This window comes from Ixodes scapularis, unplaced genomic scaffold (assembly GCF_016920785.2).
Source record: "Ixodes scapularis isolate PalLabHiFi unplaced genomic scaffold, ASM1692078v2 PGA_scaffold2__306_contigs__length_199485367, whole genome shotgun sequence".
In the NCBI taxonomy this organism is placed as follows: Eukaryota; Metazoa; Arthropoda; class Arachnida; order Ixodida; family Ixodidae; genus Ixodes; species Ixodes scapularis.
In genome coordinates, this window is record NW_024609857.1 from 88,169,947 (window position 1) to 88,178,375 (window position 8,429).

Sequence of the window (8,429 nt, forward strand, 5' to 3'; positions counted from 1 at the left end):
TTGCGAGGGAACTCGGCAGTCGTGCGCTTGGACCTTGGACGCTACTGCGTCCAAGGGGCTCAACGTCCTTTCCGACGATGAGCACAGCGCGATACGCAAAGAAACGGTGCTCCGTGGAAGTGTGTGAAAGCGACACCCGCACGGCTGGCGTCTCGCTGCACCGGTTTCCCCTCGACTCTCGAAGGTGAGATTTCGCTACTGTCAGTAACATGCCTGCTGTGTGATGTCATGCCCCCTTGTTCGGTCTTCTCTCAACTCTAGGTAGTTTTACCTAAAACTATTAGGGTTGTCTGGATGTGCACAAGAAACTACACCTGAAGCCCTAATATGTTATACTAGGAATGTTTCAACGTCAAAATCACCCTGACTTCACTGCGTTGTGTGCTGTCATTATAAAAGTGCCCACGATAATCAAATTTACCTTACCGGCCTGGGTCTGAGGAGCCTAATGTCGTGATCATAGGCGTGGTTATCAGTGGTACAGCACAGATATATAGTAGGCCATCTGTGCATAAGACTCGCATTTTTACTCTTCATAATGTATACAGAGCGTTGATGTCATGCATTTGTTAATGTCCTTGCTCTGATTTGCTTTGGTTTGTGGGAATTTTGGCTACATTTCTTTTTCCTAAGTATTCACGGCACCCACATAGCACCATGCCTTATCTGCAGGCGCGAAGTCTGGGTTCGGTTTTGCAACAACCGATGTCTACAGGGGAAGACTCCATGGCAGCTACGAGACAGGGTAGTTTGCTCATTACATTTCGAGGAGTCGGCTTTCTTGCGGCCTGGACACCTCCGTCACAATGCGTTGCCAAGTGTTCTTCCCACAAAAGGTAAGCAGACCAATAAACTTTCCGTGCATATTTAAAAATAGCGCAAGGACGACGGAGGGAAGAACGAGAGACAGGAAAGAGCGCTAACTGGCAACTTTGTGACTACGCATGGTTAACCTGCTCTTAGAGAAATAGTAAAATATTTCAGCCACATGGAGCTGAAATATTTCTTCTGTGGGCTCATAACACTTTTATATTATTTGCAGAGACGACGCGTGGGGACATTTCAAGCAAAAGCTCTCCTGGTTCAGCAGTTGTGCATGGTGAGCTTTTTCACTGTAACTAACATAAAGTAGCAGCAACTGCCAGCACTACTGGGGGGCTATGTTGCGCTCTTTGCACTCCCAGGAGAGTAGGGAGAGGGAAGTGACGTCAAAGACACAGCAAACGCAGATTGGGTGTTGATTTCGTTTTCTTCTGTCAACACCCAATCTGCGTTTGCTGTGTCGTTGACGTCACTTCCCTCTTCCAAGTCTCCTGGGAGTGCAAAAAGCGCAACATAGCACCCCAGCATTACCTCGTGGTCTTCATGACCTGAGCATTTTGCAATAAGACTAGGTGAAATTAGCTGGAAACAGCTGGTAGAACATGGTCAGAGGTACTGCTAGAAGTTCATTTCAGGCCCGTTAATAATGACATGTTTTATTTGAGGTGATATAATCAACGTCAATATCGGTCCACAGAGCATCTTTTACCATGCCGCCACCCAGTCTTCCAAAATAAAGCTGCCCATGAAAGAAAGTGATTTTCATTTTGTAGTAAAATAGGTGAATTTACCATAAATTTGCAGAGCTAAGTTCACTACTCTCATCGAGCTGCACATACTTCGGCAGTTCAGAGTCACGGAGCTTCTCAAGTCACCTTGACGACCATTCTTCCGAAATGGAGCTTTCGTGGGAACAAGGTAATTTTCCTTCCGTGTGTTAGAATAGACGCATAGGAAGGAACTCAACTACTATTCCATGACTAACTTCACGTTAAATTTGCGGAGAGCATTTCGCCAGCCCCATCGAGCTGCACGTACTCGGGCCGCTCAGAGTCGCGGAGTTCCTGTGGTCACCCTGACGACCAGTCTTCTGAGGTGGAACTTTCGTGGGAACAAGGTGATTTTTCTTGTCGTGTGTTAGAATAGACACATAGGAAGGAATTCAACTACTATTCCATGACTAACTTCACGCTAAATTTGCAGAGAGCAGTTCGCCAGCCTCATCGAGCTGCATGTACTCGGGGCGCTCAGACTCGCGGAGTTCCTGTGGTCACCCTGACGACCAGTCTTCTGAGGTGGAACTTTCGTGGGAACAAGGTGATTTTCCTTGTCATGTGTTAGAGTAGACACATAGGAAGGAACTAAACTACTATTCCATGACTAACTTCACGCTAATTTTGCAGAGAGCAGTTCGCCAGCCCCATCGAGCTGCACATACTCCGGCCGCTCAGACTGGGGGAGTTTCTGCGGTAACCCTGACAACCAGTCTTCTGAAATAAACCTGTCATGGAACGCAGGTGAATTTCCTTTTTATGCGTTCAAATAGGGGAATAAGGGAGGACTTCCTCTTCTCCTTCGCTAAATTCACATTAAATTTGCACAGCGGATGTCTGCGGCTCCGTTGGACCACACATACTCGTGCACCGTACTAAAGAATAGTCCTCTAGGGGCCCATAGTAAGTGGTGGCCGAATATTGTTTGTGCTATCTTTTTAGTCCCATTCTTTTTTGTGAGCTTGCTTTCTTAGTTGGTAAAAAGAGCGCAGAAGGACAAGAAACAAGGAGTATACAGACAGGCGCTGTAAAAGTACACAGAGAGGCACTGTTTCTGCCAGCTAAGATGAACAACCAACTCGCTCAACTTTCCGCTCTCTTGAACTTGCTTTCTTACAATACTGTTTTTGTAAAAGCCTTTATTTATTTCATTTTGTTTGCAGTTGATCACAGCTACGCTCTACCTCAAGATGCTGCTCCTGCTCAAGAGTCCAGCGGGGACGTGGCTGACTTGAAGAGTTTGGTTTCTTCACCGTCGTCTAGAAACTCTCTCTCTCTGGCTGTGCTGCTGGGCCTTCTCACAAATGTGAGTTCTTTCTATGATGCGAACTTTTTTCTTTGCAGGTTTTTTTTTTTCTTAAATTATTAAAGGTAAGACCGCAAAAATAAAAAAGCCAAGGCTCGAAAAACGCCAGCGGATACTAAACTTTATCTTGACAGCTGATGGCGCAAGGGGTCACATAACACAAGACCGGGTAGCCGGCAGCTACAAATCGAAGTTTGTTCAAAGTTTACCGTATTTTTGTGTTTCATGGTATTGTCATCGTCAAGCACACAAAAAGACAAAAAATGTTCCTCACGCAGGTGTTAACACTATCGGATCAAAAGAGCTCAACCGGTTTCACTGAATCATAAGTCTTCCCGCAAAACCTCACGTAAGACAGTGTTTTTATAGTTATCGAAAAGCTGCCCTGGTCACATGTGTGTGATGCTGAGCCTGTCATGGTCCATTGTCCTATCTGACAAACCTTAGTTGCCCTTTTTTTTGCGAGCGCTTCACTGTTACGTATGCCATGGGCCTAAGTAAGGTATGGTCAAGCTTTAAGAAAATGCATTTCACAGTTTGGATGCTTATTCTGACTTGCATGCTTCTGTGTGCGCCCTTGTCTTTTTGGGCTATCAGGTCTCTGGCCAGCGTGAAGCGCCTAGACCGACATAAAGATGTGCTGCTATCCTTAACTTGAATTGCATATGTGTAGTCTGTCATACTTGATGTTCTTGTTTAAAAACACTTTAAATCGTTGAGGAGTATTCTTGAGTGTGAATGGATTACACACTTAATAAATTCGTGGCGAATGCAAGTTTTTCTTGGAGACCTGATCTGGGTCATTTGTCAAATTGCAGCACCTGGCAAAAGCCGCAGCATCGACAAGAAGAAGATGAACGCCATGAGAGCCAAGGTGCGACAGCTTCAAGAGCGCAACAAGAGGCTCCAAAGAAGGCTGCAACGACAACGTCAGATGAGGACTGTGGCCGAAGTCGTTGAGAGTGTCCGCGCTCATGTGTCTCCTGCCGTCGCTGTACTCGTTGAAGCCCAGCTTAAAATGAGCAATGTGAGCCGGTTTGGCCGGAGATGGTGCAGCCACAACAAAGCCTTGGCTTTAGGCCTCTACTTTCATAGCCCCAAAGGCTATAGGTATTGCAGGCGACTGCTCAGGCTGCCATCAGTTAGGTCACTGCAGCTATGGCTTCAGCGTGTGCCACTGAGGGTTGGATTTTACCCTGATATTTTTGAGCTCATAAAGAGGCGGGCAGCTTCTTTTTCTCGAGCCGATCGGGCCTGCAGCATAGTGTTTGATGAAATGCACATAAAAAAAGAGCTTTCATACAACCCCTCGTCTGACAGGTTTGAAGGACTTGAAGAACATAGTGGACAGCAAGGCAAAAAGCTGGCAAACAAGGCTCTCATGTTCATGGCAAAAGGAGTCGGAACACCGTGGAAGCAGCCACTTGGCTATTTTTTTGCTCACAAAGGCACACCTTCAGATGTCCTAAAAGATCTCCTTTTCCAGTGCTACAGCGCCCTTGTGGACGCTGGCCTGGAGCCGGTAGCTGTTGTATGCGATCAAGGGAGCCAGAACGTGTCTCTTTTTTCAAGCATTGTAACTACCGAAAAGCCTTACGTAGAGATCAATGGCAAGCCACTTTTTTTCCTTTTCGATGCTCCGCACCTTTTGAAGTGCCTTAGAAACATGTTGTTCAACTACGACTTCAAAGTTGGTGATTACCTAGTGAAAAGTTCCTACATCAAGGAAGCTTATGAAAAGGACCATAAACTTGAGATCCGGTCTATGCCGAAGCTGAACGATAAGCATTTTAATTTGACGTTCTCGTCAAAGATGTCGGTGAAGCTAGCAGCTCAAGTTTTCAGCAATCACTGCGCAGCTGCAATGTATGCCCTTGTTACTTTTCAGCAATTGCCAGCCACAGCTGTTCACACAGCGAGATTTGTTGAAAGAATTGACCGTCTCTTTGACAGCCTAAATAGCTCTCAGAAATTTGCAAAGACGCCATATGCCTCTGCAATGTGTAACGGCTCTATTCATGAGGCGTTTCTGGAAGAGTGCATTCTGGTGTTTAAAAGCCTGCAAGTACTCGGGTGTAGAAGGCAGCCGCACTGAATTCGTGGCTTCTGCTTGACAGTTAGGTCACTGCTGCTGCTCAGCAATCACCTCAGGGTTAATTACGGTTTTTCCTACCTTTTAACCCGCCATTTGAACCAAGACGCCCTTGAAAACACTTTTGCTGTTATACGTTCAAAATCCGGTGCAAACACGAACTCCACTTCCCGTCAATTTCAGGCTGCGTTCAGGCACCTTTTGATTAGCAACCTATTCAAACTCTCGGAAAAATCAAACTGTGCTGACGACATGATGTCTCTCCTTGCTACGTTCCCAGCAGGCATTTTGGCACCTTCTTCTCCTCTTGCCTTAGGGAGCGCAGTTTTTCTTGACACGGCAGACGATTCGCCTTCAAACTACCCTTCGGCAATAGAAGAGAACAACATGGTTTATTTTTCTGGGTGGCTGGCATCGAAATTCCTCAAGGTTCATTCCTGTGTGGGAACATCTGAGAAATGTGAGCTGAGGACAGAAAATGCGTGTTTTTCTGAAGGAAATCAAGTGCTCTTGTATTTAAGTGTGAAAGGCACTGCCGACTCCGACTTTGGAAACCTCTCAGTCCCTTCTGCTTCTTTCCAATTATTTGTTGCAGCTTGTGAGGAAGTCTTCGAGACAAGTATCAGCAACCTAATTTCAAAAGAGAGCGTAGGGCGTACTCTGTGTGTCCTTTTTCACCAGAAGGTTCCAAAGTCTCTGACTGTATGCAACGAAAGTGTTTATGATGATTTGTTTTCTCTAATTGCCAGAGTCAGGCTCCACTGGTTCGCGCGGAAAAAAAATGTTGAACTATTTGATACAGCAGCAGCAAAGTGTAAAGCGAGGCAGCAAGTGCACAGGCTAGGTACGTGAGACCACCCAGGCTATATTTAAAGCAGTGTAGGCATGTTCTATATGTAATTTCATTTTCTTCAGGTTTTCAGGAGAAATGTAGTCTTCTAACTGATTCACATATATAGCGCTTAAATCTGTGAAGCTACACTGGCTTGTGAAGTGCAGCATACCACAGGGCTCCAAGATGGTTTACTCCACTTGGCTTCCGTGACCTGCACCGAACAATCGTTCCGTTGCAGTGTAGCAGCACCAGCAGATGCAAGTTGAAATATTTTCAGCATTATGGTACCTTGCCCAAGAGCCACGTAGACAAGTGAAGTTTTTTTTTCTGTGTATTACAGTGGGGATTGCAGTTGTCCTCGGAACACCGTGAAACCTCTGAGTTATTAGTGGCTGCCTATGAACTGTCAATGTCCTCACAACATCCAACCGATTGTACATTGTCTTATTATATTATAATGTGCCTTATGTACCGATGTACTAGTTTTCTTGCACTGTGACACTTCCAAAATAGTGGATACCGATTGTATGATTCTAGTGAGTGGTCTGATTGAATGTTTGTAAGTGAATAAAACAAATAAAGCGCGACTGTTAATAGAACGTTGCACTTGCATTAGAGTTACTGTTGTGTATTTCATATGCCCAACACACTCCAGCGATTTGATTCACTCTTTTTTCTGTGACATTACGCCATTCGCTTTAAGGTTTCTCACATATTCCCGAGGGATCCTGAAGGAACACAGGGCAAAACACTGCGGCTCGAGTTCAACCACAGAGCAAAGACACGTGTGACTAAATGAAACTACTCTCAGGTCGGCTAACAAAGCCGGCTGCAGAAAAAAACGTTTCGAACAAAATATAAGAGCAAGGGCAAAGAAGGGCGTAAACGATCGAGTATAAACACAAGATGTAAACATCCCAAGAAAAACCGAGACTGCAGGTAAAAAGAACGACATGCACACTAAAAAGTATCAAACAAAGCTGAAACACGGAGCTATGTTTGAGACTTTTTAGTGTTTATGTCGTTCATTTTACCTGTAGTCTCTGGAAGTGTTCCCGCGACTCATAGATGGCGCTAAAACAGCCCCATGGGCCGCCATTTTTTCGACATGTGGGCTTCTATGGAAGCTTCGCTACCCATGTACATATACCTTGCTCGGTTGACGATCAAGAATGACGTAACCTTTCTTCATACGAAGCCCAGTCGCTGGCGGATTCGTCGAACTGCTCTATCTGGCCCATTCGTCCGGCGACACAGGTCACCGCCGCTTCGGCTCCGTTCTTGACGGCAGTCACTGCAGCGTCAGCACTCTTCAAAAGCTGATTATGAACAAAGGCTGAATGCGGGAGCACTTACCTTCCAGACCGACGCAAGGCGTCTCCTTGCATATCATCCTGGTCGCCAGTGTTGTATGTTGGCATCGGCAGAAGGAGCAGACAGGTTCCCGGAACAAAGTCACCTTTATTGTTCCAGGCTTATGGCTTGACCGCAACGTCGAGAAGGAGGCGCGACAGAATGCGGGGCTCTCGTTTTATGTTAGTGGCCCGTGCGCAGTATCGCGGGCAGCTGTTATCAGCAGCGTGAGGCGCGGACATGACAACGTTATTATTTTGAAAAATGTTATAATTCCCCCTTCTTTTGGTTGTCCCTTAGTAGGCTGGAGGAGTTGAAGTTTTCTGCGTATGGGGGCAAGCATAATTTTGGATAAATGAGCGTAAAATTTGACATGTCTTTATTGCCTATTCGCCAAAGCCCTATGCCAGAAGGGCACATAAACAAGGACCGTATTTATATAGATGCACAAGCATAGAAGGTTTTTTTAAAGAAGTTTGCTGCACACCCACCTCAACTAAATGGCAAGCCCCTAATCAGTCTAATGAGACTGCCGTCATAATTATGAAAAAATGGCGATCGGGGTAACCCTTGTCCTTGGTAAGCAGGCAGTTTCACGGGGCTATTTAACTTGTGGGGTCGCTCTACAATAATCGCCGCCCGATCGCTCTGTGATCAGCTCGTCTCCCAGGAAGTGACACAACACAACGAGAAGGCAGCGAATAGGTTTACTGTACTTCCCGGTTGCCCGTCTTCGAGAGCCGGCAGTCCGGACCCGCCGATCCTTGTTGTCGCCCGTCGTTCATAGCTCGCAGTCGGAGTTCCTGTCCAGGCGTGGCGATCGTCCATCTCACGCCAGCGCTGCGTAGGCTAGCTGTTCCGGGCTATCATAGCCCGGGTCTCGCTGCGGAATCACTCTGGGATTGTCATGTCCTAGGCCGGAATGGCCAGGTCTTACCGTTCCCGGCGGTCCCGATCCGATCTTTGCTGGTGGTATTCGCCGGGGATCGCCATGGGCCAGACCGGCTCCATCATCCATGCCCGGTTCCAGTCCCACGCAACACACTCTTTCACCCGCCATCTCGTGTCTCTTCCGCTGACCGGTAATGTGATCTGCGCTCCGCCCCATTCTCTTCCACCCTCGCAAACATGTCTCAGTGTAAAATGCTCTGGAAATTCAACGTGCAGCTAAAGGAGGAGGAACAAGCTGAATGTTTCGGTAAAGTACACTGCTCCACATAGCGGTGCTTTTCATTAAAATATCTGTTG

General features: G+C 46.6%; 1 long non-coding RNA gene and 1 pseudogene across 1 annotated transcript; both read left to right on the forward strand.

Annotated features, from left to right (window-relative positions):
* The first annotated feature begins 1,726 nt into the window (after window positions 1–1,726).
* On the forward strand, window positions 1,727–2,256 carry LOC120836916. Its single transcript, XR_005714751.1, has 3 exons — window positions 1,727–1,740; window positions 2,026–2,139; window positions 2,226–2,256. It is a non-coding gene; the product is annotated as an uncharacterized LOC120836916 (long non-coding RNA).
* A 2,682-nt stretch (window positions 2,257–4,938) lies between these two features.
* Window positions 4,939–6,313, forward strand: LOC115319985 (annotated as a pseudogene).
* Window positions 6,314–8,429: the final 2,116 nt, after the last annotated feature.